The sequence below is a fragment of the Camelus ferus genome, chromosome 1 (genome assembly GCF_009834535.1).
Source record: "Camelus ferus isolate YT-003-E chromosome 1, BCGSAC_Cfer_1.0, whole genome shotgun sequence".
NCBI lineage: Eukaryota > Metazoa > Chordata > Mammalia > Artiodactyla > Camelidae > Camelus > Camelus ferus.
Window position 1 is genome coordinate 80022394 of NC_045696.1, and position 15292 is coordinate 80037685.

The 15292-nt window shown below is 36.9% G+C and overlaps 1 long non-coding RNA gene across 1 annotated transcript in view; it reads left to right on the forward strand.

Moving 5' to 3' along the window:
* LOC116665036 overlaps window positions 1–14229 on the forward strand; it is a 37137-nt gene extending 22908 nt beyond the window's left edge. The window contains exons 3-4 of the long non-coding RNA XR_004321623.1: window positions 11916–12048; window positions 13530–14229. This is a non-coding gene — a long non-coding RNA (uncharacterized LOC116665036). The remainder of the gene's footprint in view (window positions 1–11915; window positions 12049–13529) is intronic.
* The last annotated feature ends 1063 nt before the right edge of the window (window positions 14230–15292 follow it).

Here is a 15292-nt window from a genome sequence, read left to right on the forward strand (position 1 = left end):
GAGGGCCCACAGGAAATCATTTGCCCCAGCCCTTGTACCACCAGTAGCTCTCCTCCACAGCAGAGTGTTTGTTTTTATATTATGCTCACTGGGAATCAAGGAACTGGTCCTGCTGGCAGTGGAACTGGTTCTTGTTCAGCTGTTCGAGCGTTCAGAATAAAACCTGTGGTCGCGTGTGGTGCACTTCTAAGTACCGACCTCAGTCCTAGCTTCAACTTACCATTCCCACTCTTTTCCCCATGGTTTTCTTTTACCTTTTTGTGTAGTATGCTTTTATGCAAACCACCTCAAATCCTTTCTGTAATATGGTAGAGCAATAAATACATTTGTCACAAACGTCTACAGATCTAGCTTAAAATACTTTGCACTAAAGTTAATCTTGAACATAATTTAACTTCATTCTGATAGTTCTGAAGGTGCTTTGGTATCTTGCATTGCCTTAAGGACATCAATATGAGCATCAGTTATTATTGTGCTATAAGTGTGATTAAGCTGATAAGGAATCTAATTAATAGTGGGTCCAATAATGGAGTTTTCTCTGTATTACTAGCCTGGGATAGGTGGAAGGTGGAGAATCATATTCTGAAATCATCTTCTTTAATTTTTAGGTATTTATAAGCTAACATGCATCTATATCAGTGGCATTTAGTTCTTTTTTCTTTCAGTTTTATTGAAATGTAATCGGCATACAGCACTATGTAAGTTTAAGGTATACAGCATAATGCTTTGACTTACATACATGATGAAGTAATTATCACAATAAGTTTAGTGAATATCCATCATCTTGTATAGGTCAAAATTAAAGAAGAAAAAAATTTTGTGTGTGTGACAAGAATTCTTAGAATTTATTCTCTTAACCTTCATACGCAACATATAGGACTGTGAATTATATTTATCATGTTGTACATTACATCCCTAGTAATTATTCAGCTTATAACTGGAAGACTGTACCTTTTGACTCATTTTGCCCAATTTGCCCTCCCCACTCCAACCGCCCCTGGTAACTACAAATCTGGTATCTCTTCCTATGAGTTTCTTTTTCTCTCTGTTTTTGAAGCATAGTTGACCCATAACACTGTGCTAGTTCCTGTTACACAATGTAGTAATTTGGTAGTTCTGTACATTTCAAAATGATCACCACTATAAGTCTAGTTACAATATGTCACCTAACAAAAACATTACATAGTTATTGGAACTATATTCCCTTACACCGTACATTTCATACCTGTGGCTCATTTATTTTGCAGCTAAAAATGTGTACCTCTTAATCTCCGTTACTTTTTCTTTCTTTTCCCCACCCACTCCCCTCTTGCAACCCCTTCTTTGTTTTCTGTATCTATGATGCTGTTTCTGCTTTGTTATGTTTATTCATTTGTGTTGTTTTTTAGATTCATGTATAAGTGAAATCATACAGTATTTGCCTCTGTCTGACTTACTTCACTGAGCATAATAGGCCCATCCGTGTTGTTGCAAATGTCAAGATTTCATTTTTTATGGCTGAGTAATATTCTGTTGTGAATATATACCACATCTTCTTTATCCATTTATCTCTTAATGGGCACTTGGGTTGCTTCCATATCTTGGCTATTGTAATGAATGCTGCAGTGAACATTGGTGTTCGTATATATTTACAATTGTTACATCATCCTGGATTGATCTCTTAATCATTATATGATGTCTTTCGTTGTCTCTTGTTACAGTCTTTCTTTTAAAGTTATTTTGTCTGATACAAGTATTGCAACCTCAGCTTTCTTTTCATTTTCACAGAATACTTTTTCTGTTCCTCGACTTTCAGTTTGTGTGTCTTTAGATCTGAAGTGAGTCTCTTGTAAACAGCATATGTATGTGTCTTGTTTTTGTTTCCATTCAGCCACTCTGTCTTCTTTTTCATTTTAATTTTGCAGTTTTCCTCAGATACTTTTTTAATTGAAGTATAGTCAGTTTACGAATGTTCTGTCAATTTCCAGTGTACGGCATAATGTTTTAGTCATACATATATGTACATATATTCCTTTTCATATTCTTTTTCATTACAGGTTATAAGACATTGACTATATAGTTCCCTGTGCTATACTGAAGAAACTTGTTGTTTATCTATTTTATATATAGTAGTTAGCATCTGCAATTCTCGAACTCCCAATTTATCCCCTTCCATGTCTATTCCCCCCTGGTAACCATAAGATTATTTTCTATGTCTGTGATTCTGTTTCTGTTTTGTCAATAAGTTCATTTGTCTTTTTTTTTTTTTTTTAGATTCCCCATATAAGTGATATCATGTGGAATTTTTCTTTCACTATCTGGCTTACTTCACTTAGAATGACAATCTCTAGGTCCATACATATTGCTGCAAATGGCATTATTTTATTCTTCTTTATGGCTGAGTAGTAGTCCATTGTATAAATATACCACTTCTTCTTTATCCAGTCATCTGTTGATGGACATTTAGGTTGTTTCCTTGTCTTGGCTATTGTAAATAGTGCTGCTATGAACATTGGGGTGCATGTATCTTTTCAAATTAGAGTTCCCTCCAGATACATGCCCAAGAGTGGGATTCCTGGATCATATGGTAAGTCTATTTTTAGTTTTTTGAGACATCTCCATACTGTTTTCCATAATGGCTGCACCAAACTACATTCCCACCCGCAGTGTAGGAGGGTTCCCTTTTCTCTACAGCCTCTCTAGCATTTATCATTTGTGGACTTTTAAATGATGGCCATTCTGACTGGTGTGAGGTGATACCTCATTGTGGTTTTGATTTGTATTTCTATGATAATTAGTGATATTGAGCATTTTTTCATGTGCCTCTTGGCCATTTGTATGTCTTCATTAGAGAATTGCTTGTTTAGGTCTTCTGCCCATTTTTGGATTGGGTTGTTTATTTTTTTTATTAAATTATATGAGCTGTTTATATATTCTGGAAATTAAGCCTTTGTCAGTCTCATCTTTTGCAAATGTTAGATTGCTTTGGGTAGCGTGGCCATTTTAACTATTAATTCTTCCAATCTAAGAACATGGGGTATCTATCTATTTCTCTAAGTCATCTTTAATTTCCTTAATAAAGATTTTGTAGTTCTCTGCATATATGTCTTTCACCTCCTTGATCATCAGATTTATTCCTAAGTATTTTATTGTTTTGGATGTGATTTTAAAAGGGATTGTTTCTATACTTTTCTGATAATTTGTTGTTAGTGTAAAGAAATGCAGCTGATTTCTGTACGTTAGTCTTGTATCCTGCTACCTTGCCGAATTCTTTTATCAACTCTAGTAGTTTTTGTGTAGAGCCTTTAGGGTTTTCTGTATATAGTATCATGTCATCCACATATAGTGACAATTTTACTTTGTCTCTTCCAATTTGGATCCCTTTCTTTTCTTTTTCTTCCCTGATTACTACACTCAGGACTTTCAATACTATGTTGAATAGAAGTGGTGAGAGTGGGCATCCTTGTCTTTTTCCAGATTTTAGTGGGAAGGCTTTCAACTTTTCACTGTTGAGTACAATGCTGGCTGTAGGTTTGTCATATATAGCTTTTATTATGTTGAGATATGTTCCCTCTATACCCAATTTGGTAAGAGTTTTTATCATAAAGGGTGTTGAATTTTATCAAATGCTTTTTCTGATTATGTGATTTTTGTTCTTTTGTTGATGTGGTGAATCACATTGATTGATTCACATATGTTGAACCATCCTTGTGTCCCTGGAATAAACCCAACTTGATCATAGTGTATAATCTTTTTTATGTGTTGTTGAATTCTGTTTGCTAATATATTGTTGAAGATTTTTGCATCTGTGTTCATCAACGATACTGGCATGTAGTTTTCTTTTTTGGTAGTGTCTTTGTCTGGCTTTGGTATCAGGGTAATGGTGGCTTCATAGAATGAGTTTGGGAGTATTCCCTACTCTTTAATCTTTTGGAAGAGTTTGAGAAGGATCGGTATGAGCTTTTCTTTGTATGTTTGATAGAATTCTCTAGTGAAGCCATCTGGTCCTGAACTTTTGTTTGCAGGGAGGTTTTTTAATTGCTGATTCTATTTCACTTCTAGTGATTGGGTCTGTTCAGGTGATCTGTTTCTTGATTCAGTTTTGGTGGACTGCATATTTCTAGAAACTTGTGCATCTCTTCTAGGTTGTCCAGTTTGTTGCCATATGGTTGTTCATACATTTTTTTTTTTTTTTTGTATTTCTGTAGTGTTGGTTGTAATTTCTCCATTTTCCTTTCTTATTTTGTTCATTTGTGTCCTCTCTGTTTTCTTCTTGGTGAGCCTGGCCAGAGGTTTATCAATTTTGCTTACTCTTTCAAAAAACCAGCTCTTGGTTTGATTGATTTTTCAATTTTTTTAATCTCTATTTTATTCCCTCCCTGATCTTTATTATTTCTTTCCTTCTGCTAGCTTTAGATTTTGTTGTTCTTCTTTTTCTAATTCTTTTAGGTGATAAGTTAGGTTGTTTATTTGAGATTGTTCTTGTTTTTTGAGGAAAGCCTCTGTGCAGTCAGCCCCAGTCCTCTTCCTGGGCTGTCAGAAGCCCGAGCTTCAGTGGCCTAAGCCGGCCTGCCCCCGCCAGCTTCCATCTCAGGCCAGGGATCGCAGGGACCCTCTGTGCTCATTTCTCTCAGTTCTGTCTGCCAGGCAGCTACTGAGTTCTCTTCTGAGCCTCTGTAGCTCCCTTTTTGACCACGCTGACCTCCTCACTGAAGAGAGAGGGCTTCCCAGGGTGAGGGTGCTTTTCCTCCTCTGCCACTCCTTCCTGGGGGACAGATCACACACCGATTTCCTTTTTCTTTCTTTTCTTCTCCTACCTCGTTTTGTGAGAATTTTCTTGTATTTCCGAAGTGAGAGATATTCTGCCAAAGTTCAGCCGCTATTCTGTGTGAATTAATCCGTTTTTTAGATGTAAATTTTTGGTGTATTCGTGGGAGAGGGAGAGCTATGCATCCTTCTACTCTGCCCTCTGAGAACCTCCCCCAAAGGCATTTAGTTTTAAAGAAACAAATGTTGTTTTTGTCTGACAATGCAATTTGTACTTTTAAGATTTATATATACATATCGCGTTGACTATTACATTTATTATGTGGACCAAGTATGATTTCTAGTTCAAAATGCAGCTTAAGCACAAATGATTACCCAGTGAAGACTCCAAAAAGAGTGAAGAAATGATGTAATGAAAGGGGGCAGAAGGGAAAACATCAGTAGAGGAGATGTTTAACACATTTCTAAAGAATGGAAAGAGAACAAAAGCCTGTTAAAGGATAAAACAAACTGAGGAAGCAGAGACCCAGACAGAATTCGTAGAAGGAAGAAAAGCAGCAAAAAGGAGGCTGTTAACCTTGAACTCTGAGGGCAGAACCCTGGAGAGACTCCAAATTCAAGGTCAGAGGTAAGGGGACAGATAAAAGATAGTGGCTGAAAAGAGATTAATTAAAATTATTCTATAAACACCACTCTGGGAAGTGGCCGTGGTGAGGGGTTGTGTTTGTGGGGACAGGTGAGGGGAAGGAACCTTACAAGAAAGTCATGTCCCATCAGAAAGCTTGGGGAGAAAGAGCAACAAGAGGGAAAACAAACTTGCCGAGTGAGGCATGACAAGTGTAAGGAAGAAATAGAGAGAAGGGCAGAAAGATCAAGAGAATAGAGAGGAGCAACAGAGAGAGAGAGAGAGAGAGAGAGAGAGAAATAGGGAGCTAGCTATACAGAATGAGAGAGTGGGACACAGTAGAGAAGACAGAGGGGGTGGCCCCAGTGAGCAGTGAGTTGTTTGGATATGGATGGTTAAGTTGTGACATACTGATTTGTGGCTGTAAAAATTCTAAATTTGTTTAAATTATACAAATGAGGTAGAGAATTGAAAAATTACTGTGTGGAAGGCATGTGCATTTTAAAAGTATTTGTAACAGAAGCTGGAGCCTAGACCTGTGCACAAGCGCAGGCCTACCATCAGCACCACCTCTCCTACCCCCAGTGCCAGGATTCTCACTTCGGGGACCTATGTACGGGAAGAAAGAAGAGTGTGTTCGCTGAAGGAGAAGAGCCACAGAGGGAAAAGAAGGAAGATAACTTCCACTCTAGAAAGTAAACATGATTTTTGTGGGGAGTGAAAAGGGAAAAAGAATTGTTAGATGCAGGGGAGTCGAAAGACACATGGTTTCTAATAGCTTCCTGGGTGGGGAACTGTAGCGCATAGTAATTAACAGCACAGATAGTAGAGCCACCCCAGCTCTACCAGTTATCAACTGGTAACCTTGCACAGGGTATGCAACTGCTCAGTGCCTCCATGTCTTAAAAATGGGGATAATAATCTCTATTTCATAGGGCCAATGTCAGGATTAATGAGTTAATAGATAAGTGTTTAGAACAGTTCCTGGCATACAGTAAACACTCAATAAATGTTTAATGTTTAATGTTATCTGACATCATTTGGAGTTATGAGATGCCATCTCGGTAAAATTAAAAAAAAATAACAGTTGTTTTAAATTGGAGGTGGAAGGGAAGGAGAGAAAGTGTAGCTTAAGCAGACTCAATACTTTTTAGCTTCTCAGAGGTTCAGCTAATAAATAATGCCTGAAGTCGACAGTTGAAAAAAACAGTGCTGTTTTGTATTATTTAAAGTTAGAAAGGCAACCATGAGAAACACTAAAACCAGAAATAGTTATAAGCACTTATTATTTTTCTAATCAAGTAAAGAATTATATAATTATTCATTTAAAAAATAAAGCTATAGTATATTTGGCACAAATTAATTCTATGAAAGCTGAACCACAAAAGCCAGACAAACCAAGCTGAATCTATTCTTTTGCAAATGAATTCAGCCTGGCAGATTTATTTGGAAGTGAAAAATAATCTCTCAGGCTACAATATTTTTCCCAGGTCTTTGCCACACTTTCCAGGGTTATAGCAATGCCACACCTCTTGGAAGCGAGGCTCAAATCCTGGGGAGGTACAATATTAGTGCCGTATGTCACATTTTCGAACTCTACAAAGGTTATCCTGGCCCACAGCCCAATTTCATCCAGACTCGTGTGGCAGCTTTGCCAGTTCCAGTGTAGGGGTGCAACACATCTAGAGGGCTGAAACACCTCCTCTCGTAGACTGTTACACCGGTTATCAGTTTTCATGCTTCTTGAAGGCAGGTGATCTGCAAAGCGGTGTTTCCATCAGCAATACGAAGACTGCTCTTTGGACCACTCTGGCAGGTCAGCGCTGCCACCTCTCATCTCTCCACCTAACACTCCATGCAGTGCTTGAAGTCTGCGTTCTTCCTACGGCACATCTGACAGGCACACGTTAGATTAACACCTTCTGAGAAAAACTGAAACCTCAAAGGCATTTTAGACATACACTGAATGTGGTTATTCTTCATTTCAGTGATATAGTTGCTTCACTTTCCCTGATACACAGATTTTGGAACAATTTCAACAGTTATCGAGCACTTATTTTGCACTAGGAGTTGACAATCTAGTTTAACAGATATATTAGACCCCCCAAAATGAAACAATATAGTAAGTTCTACGATGAAGTTAAACACAGGTTGCTGCTGGAACATGTAGGAGGGGAACTAACCCAGCCTGGGAAGAAGAGGAGAGTCAAATAAGGTTTCTTGAAGGAGAGACTAGTTAAGCAAAAAAGGAGAGGAAGGGCATTCTAGGGAGAGGGTACAGCATAGATAAGGAGCCAGAATAAGAGTTGGGCATGTTTTGGGAAGGGTTTATATAGGGAAGTGGTGAGGGATGGTTCTGGGGAGGTAAGAAGGACCCAGATCAAAAAGGGAAGGCCTTTACCATATGCTAAGGAACGTGTATTTATCTGCAATTCTCTAGCAGAGACACTGAAACATTTTAAGCAGAAAAATAACAAAGTGGTAGAGATTACTCTGCCTCTAATGATTGGATTTCAGAAGGAGGACAGGAATATCAGTTACAAGGTAAATCAGACACTTGCCGTGGGCGACGTGAAACCCCTTCAGCCCTACCCACCCCCTTACTGCAGCAGTCTACTCACCTTCTGCACCAGGGATTTCTGAGGCTTTGGGGTGTCAGAATCGTTGGGCATCACGCCAGATACAGCCTGGAATTGCTGGGGACTTGATGTTCACGTCCAGCGCACCACCCTCAAACAGCTGGAATGGAAACTGAGAAATCGACGCTTCCTCCCTTCACACAAAAGACGGAAAATTCCCACAGGACTGAGCAAGCGTGGTTTCTGGTGACGGCCAGCTTGGTGAAACAGGCTGTGCTGGCTTTCCCTCCTCCTCTCATTCTTCATTCCTACTCCCCAGGGTAAACTACCCAAATAATCCTGAACACAGGCCTCTGTTCCAGATTGTGCTTTTGTAGAACTCAGGCTAAGACTAAAGACTACCACATAAATCCAGGAGAAAGTCATGGGTGCCTGAAAGAAAGCATGGCAGTGGGAATGGAGACAAGGAAGTGGACTCGTTCATAAGAGCTTACGGATGTAGGATCAGCAGCCTGGCCGGGAGGAATGAGGGAAAGAGCCAAGCCCAGGCATAGGGTGGTTCCCAGGAGTCTGGTTCTGGTGGTAGGGTGGATGGTGATACCATTCACAGAAAGCTGTAGAGAAAATAAACAGTATTGGAGGCGTGAAGGAAGGAGAAGAGACTTCAGATCTAAATATACAAAGTGTGAGATGGTTTTAAATCATCCAGTGGATAACATCCTGCAGGCAGTTCTATAAATAGATATATATAGATATACAGATATGATATAGAGAGATACAGAGACATAGAGATAATGACATACATACATGCATAAAATAGTGTGAGTATGTAAAATGCAAAGAAATGAGGAACAAAGGTGGACATTCGGGTATATTTACATATAAGGGGTAGGAGATGATTCTCTATATATTCAACTATATATACCGAGGTGTAATTCAATAGGTAGGGGAAAAAAAGTGACACAGAATCCAAAAGAGGAAAGAGTTTTTAAAAGGAGGGGATGATTTATAGGAACAAAACCAGAGGGCCAATGGATAAGAACTGAAAAGTGTAAGATTTTTTTTAATAACTTTTTTTTTCCTTTTTAAGGTTTATTTAATTATTTACTTTTTCTAGAGGAGGTACTGGGGATTGAACACAGGACATTATGCATGCTAAGTATGCACTCTACCACTTTGACCTAACCCTTCTTCATATTAGATTTGACAAACGGAAAGTCACAGGTGACCTTGGGAAACAAGCTTCAGTGGAAAGATAAGTGCAAAAGCCAAATAGTGGGTTACAGGGTGATTGGGAGAGCCTTAGAATCAGAAAAAATAACAATTCTCTCCTCTCCTCCACCATCCGGGATATAGATAAATGATAGATGGTTGGGTAGATGGATGGATGGATAGATCTGCTCTGTCTATATGATAGACAGATCATCTGTTCATTATTTCAAAATTCAGACAATAGAGAATAAATAATTTTTTAAAAAGGAATCTGAAAGAATATATATATGTATGTGTATGTATAACTGAATCACTTTGCTCTATACCTAAAACTAACACATTATAAATCAAGTACACTCCCATAAAAATTTTTTTTAAATCACTTTTAGTTCTATTCATAGATAATAATTACTATTATTTTGGTATGTCTCTCTCTAGACTTTTTCCTATTCCTATATAATACTTTAAGCAAAAAATGTGATCGTATTCTATACCATTTTATAACCTGTTTTCTTCATATAACAAGAGGTAATGAACGTCTTTCCATGTTCATAAATAAATCTAAAACATCATTTTAAATGACTATGTCATATTCCATTGCATGACTGTATCACAGTTTACATGACCAATTCCCTATTAAAGGACATAAAACATTTTTGTATTGACAGTCCTGAAATACAGCTACACATGCTTGCCTATTTGCTTATGAACAACTTGTGAAAGGAGTTTGACTCTATCAAAAGAGGTTTGCTTTTTTCAGAAGATTCTGATAGAACTATGCACCAAAAAGTTTATACCACAAGTGCTCCATGAAAGCACTATTCCCACATACCCTTGAGAATAGTGCGTCATTCTTTTTAATACAGGCCTACCTCACTTTATTACCCTTGACTTTACTGAGCTTCGCAGACACTGCATTTTTCACAAATTGAAGGTTTGTGCCAACCCAGCATCAAGCAAGTCTATCAGCGCCATTTTTCCAACGGCACTTGCTCACTTTGTGTCTCTGTCACATGTTGGTAATTCTCACATTTCAAGCTTTCTCATTATTATATTTGTCATGGTTATCTGTGACCAGAGATCTGTGTTACTATTGTAATTGTTTGGGGGCACCACAGATCACACTCATATAAGACAAGGAACTTTATCTGTAAGTGCTTAAGTTCAGACTGCTCCACTGACCTGACATTTCCCCACCTCCCTCTCTCCCTTCAGGCCTCTGTTCTCTGAGACACAACAAACATTAACATTAGGCCAGTTAATAACCCTACAGTGGCCTCTAAATGTTTGAGTGAAATGAAGAGTTGCATGTCTCTCACTTAAAATCAAAAACTAGAAAGGATTAAGCTCAGTGAGGAAGGCGTGTCAAAAGCTGAGACAGGACAAAAGCTAGGCCTCTTGCACCAAATGGTTAGCCACGCTGTGATGCAAAGGAAAAGCTCTTGACGGAAATTGAAGTGCTCTGGTGAAAGGGATAAGAAAGCAAACAGCCTTACTGCTGAAATGGACAAAGCCTGAGTGATCTGGACAGAAGATCAAACCAGCCATAACATTCTCTTAAGCCAAAGCCTAATCCAGAGCAAGACCCTAAGTCTGTGAAGGCTGAGAGAGGTGAGGCAGCCCCAGAAGAGAAGTATGAAGTTAGCAGAGGCTGGTTAACGAAGTTTAAGGAAAGAAGTCATCTCCGTAACAAGAAGTGCAAGGTAAAGCAGCATGTACTGATGCAGCAGCTGCAGCAAGTAGTCCGGAAGATCTAGATAATTAATGAAGGTGGTTCTACTAAACAAAGATTTTCAGTCTACATAAAACAGGAAGAAGATGCCATCTAGGACTTCCATAGTTAGAGAGGAGAAATCAATACCTGACGTTTCCATGCTTCAAAGGACAGGCTGACTTTCTTGTTAGGGGCTAATACAGCTTATGACTCTTAAGTTGAAGCCAATGCTCATTATGTTCCAAAAACCCTAGGGCCCTTAAGAATTATGCTAAATTTCCTTTGCCTGTGCTCTCTAAATGGAGCAACAAAGCCTGGGTGACAGCACATCTGTTTACAACATGGTTTACTGAATATTTTCAGCCCGCTGAAAACTGCTCCTCAGGAAAAAAAAAATTTCTTTCAAAATATTACTGCTTATTGACAATGCAGCTTGTCACCCAAAAGCTCTAATGGAGATATACAATGAGATTGATGTTGTTTTCATGCCTGCTAACACAACATCCATTCTGCAGCCCATGGATCAAGGAGCAATTTTGACTTTCAAGTCTTAAGGGAAAAGAACAAAATACCAACATTAACAGGAGCTTGGAAAAAGCTGTTTCCAACCCTCATGGATGACTTTAAGGGGTTCAAGACTTCAGTGAAGGAAGTAACTACAGTTGTGGTAGAAATAGCAAGAGAAGTAGAATTAGAAGTGGAGCCTTAAGGTGTGACTGAATTGCTGCCATCTCATGATAAAACTTGATGACTGAGTTGTTTCTTATGGATGAGCAAAGAAAGTGTTTTTTGGTTTTTTGTTTTGTTTTGTTTTTTGAGATGGAATTTACTGGTAAAGATGCTGTGAAGATTGTTGAAATGAGAATAGAGGATTTACATAAACTTAGTTGATAAGCAGCACTGGGTTTGAGAGGATCGACTCCAATTTTGTAAGTTCTGTGGGTAAAATACTATCAAACAGCATTGCATGCTGCAGAGAAATCATTCCCGAAAGGAAGAGTCAATCGATGTGGCAAACTTCATTGTTGTCTTATTTTAGGAAATTACCAGTCACCTTACCCTGATCAGTCACCAGCCACCAACTCGAGGCAAGACTCTCCACCAGCAAAAAGATTGACTGAAGGCTCAGATGATGGTTAACACTTTTTAGCAATAAAGGATTTTTAATTAAGGTATGTACATTATTTTTTTAGACATAATGCTATTAATGCACACTTAATAGACTACAGTATCACGTAAATGCAACTTCTATATGCACTGGGAAACCAAAACATTTGTGACTTGCCTTATTTCAATACTTGCTTTATTGTGGTGGTCTGGGACCAAACTCGCAATATCTCCAAGGTGTACCTGTACCTGAAAATTTTCATCATTTACAAACAGCTTATCCTTATAAAGTAAAACATGTCTAACTTCATGTTTTTGGCTTTTTTCCCCACACACTGAGGTTATTCAAATATTTCCCTAAATTTTATTATATGTTTTACTGCTTTTTTATTTTAAAACAACTTATTTTCAAAATGAGCTGATCTTGAAGGGAATGCTTTCAACATTTCATCATTAAGGATGTTTGCTGTAGGTTTTCTTGGTGAAAGTCTTTTATTACCTTAAGGAAGTGCTTTTCTGTGCATTATTAAATTTTTCAAATACTTTTTATTTATTGAGATGATCCTATGACTTTCCCCTTTATCTATTAATGCGGTGAAATACATTAATTGATTTTGTATTGTTAAACAACCTTGCATTCCAGAGATAAACTCAACTTAATGATGCATAACCTTTTTCATGCAATGCTGAATTCACTTTGCTAATACAATATTAGCAATTTTAGAATTTTTCCATTGATAGTCTTGAATGAGATTAGACTATATAATTTTCCTTTCCTTTTCTCTTTGTTTTCATATCAAGGTATGTGAAACTCATGAAAAAAATGGAAAATGTTCTCTCTTCAATCTGTTTCTTGAATTTGGAGTGTTCTTACCGTAAAACTAGTCCAAGCATTTTCTTTGTAAGAAAGAATTTTAATTTTGGGCTCTATTCTTTAATATTACAGAACCAAGCAGCTTTTTTTTTCTTATTAAGCCAGTTTTATTCATTTGTATTTTCTTCAAAATTTATTAGTTTCAATTAACTTTTCAATTTGGCAGAAAGTTGTTCATAGTATCATATAGCATGTGTCTAGATTATAACACATCTAACATTTTATATTAGCTCCCCCCCCCTCAACCTTGACAGATGTTTGTCGTTACTGGTCTTCTCAAAATATTAAAACAGTAAATTACTACTATGAAGTGACAACCACATAAATAATATACAGCTTAAGAAACAGAACATTGCTAGAAGTAGGAAGGTTCCCATGTGCCCCTTCCTCATTTTCACCCAGAGGTTATACTATGTTGGTTTTTAGAATAATCATTTTTCTTGCTTGCTTTTAAACTTGTACTAGGTAACTTTGCAACCTGAAGTATTACTTTGCCAATTTTTAAACTTTATATAAATGGAATCATAGAATAGTTATTCTTTTATATGTTTTCTTTCATTGAATACTTTCAAAGTTTATCCAGGCTGTTGCATGTTGATTCAGTGCATGACGGTAACACAGAATATTCATATATTGTAATGTTGATGTAAATTTCTGATTTTTCATTTTCAGGCTATTACATATAATGATGCAGCTATGAACATTCTTTTGTACATGGATTCTGGTATTCATATGCCTATATTTTTCTGAAATAAATATCTGGAATCACAATTACTTGGTTTTAAGGTATGTGTACCTTAATCTTTATTGGTTAATGCCCAAGCATCTTGTAAAAATGGTTATACAATTTATACTCCTACAAGCAGTGGAAGAGACCTCTGCTTCCCATTTGTGCTAAGCAAATATGGTGTATGTGCAAGGGTGTCTTTTTGCATTTTCTGCATTATGAATGAGAAATGTTTCTTAATAAGCGTATTAGCCATTTGGATTTCCTCACTTGTAAAATACCTGGTTTTCTATAAGGATGTCTGATTTTTCAGATTTTTTTTTAGTGATTTACATCTTCTGGACATGTCAGTTCCATAAATTGCAAACATCTACTCTTTGACTTTAATGATGTCTTTTCATGACGAGAAGTTCTTAATTTTTATGCAGATTTATCTGTCCTTCCCACTATAATTAATTATCTTAAACATGGTAACATGTTTAAGCAATCTTTTCCAACCCAAAAGAGTAAGATCCTCTCGTATACTATCTAGTAACATCTTTATAGTTTTACATTTCATATTTAGGCCTATAATTCCTTTGAAATTCATTTTTGTACAGCATGTTAGAAATTTCCTTCTCTTCTGTTTTAAATAAAGATACCCATTTTTTCCCAGCACCATTTGTTGAACAGACTATCTTTTTGTCAGTTTTAAAGTGCCACTTTTGTCTGTTTGTGGATTTTCAATCATAATCCATTAATTTATCTGTGCTCAGTACACCAAGACTTCTAACATCTCACTGTCTTGATTACTACACCTTTAGAATAAACCTTGTTTCTGATAAAGCAAGTCCTCTCACTTCTTCAACTTACCTCTTAGTCTTAACTCTTGTATTTCCACATATATTTTGGAAATAATTTGTCATGTTACACACACACACACACACACACACACACACACACACACACACACACACACAAAATCTTGATCGGCTCAATTTGGGGGAAACTTATTTTTCAAAATTGAAGTAACTAATCCATGACAATGGTACAATATCTCCATTAAGGTCTTTAATTGATATAAATTAAGTCCCATAGTCTTCCCTGTAAGATCTTGTACATCTTTTGTTGTATTTATTATTAAGTACTTCAGTGGGTTTTATGCTGTTGTCACAGGTATCTTTTAAGAAAAAGTATTCTCAACCTGTTTGTGGCTGGTGTTAAGAAATACAATTGATATTTATACATTAATTTTGTATCAGAATTTAACCTAGTAACTTATCTGTATATTCTTTAGGATTTCCTATCTACACAATCATATCATCTGTGAATAATAACAGCATTGGTTTTTCCTTTCTAATTTTTATACCATTTCCTTTTCTTAACAATCCTGCATTGGGGAAGGGGAACTACAGTAAAATGTTGATTAAAGGTGGTGAAGTGAGCACTCCTCTCCTTTCTGATCACAAAGAAGACGTTGCCAAGGCTTCATCATTAAGTATGACATTTGTTATGGGTTTTTTGATAGATAACCTTTATCAGTTTAAGTATGTTCCATTCTACTCCTAATTTGCAAAAAGTATAATAATAGACACATTTATCAGATTTTTTCTGAAAATACAGCGGTAATATAATTTTTCTGCCTTACCCTATTAAAGTAGAAGATACACTGATAAATTATCTAAAAACAACCTCATGTGCCTGGTATAAAGCAAACCTGGTTATGATA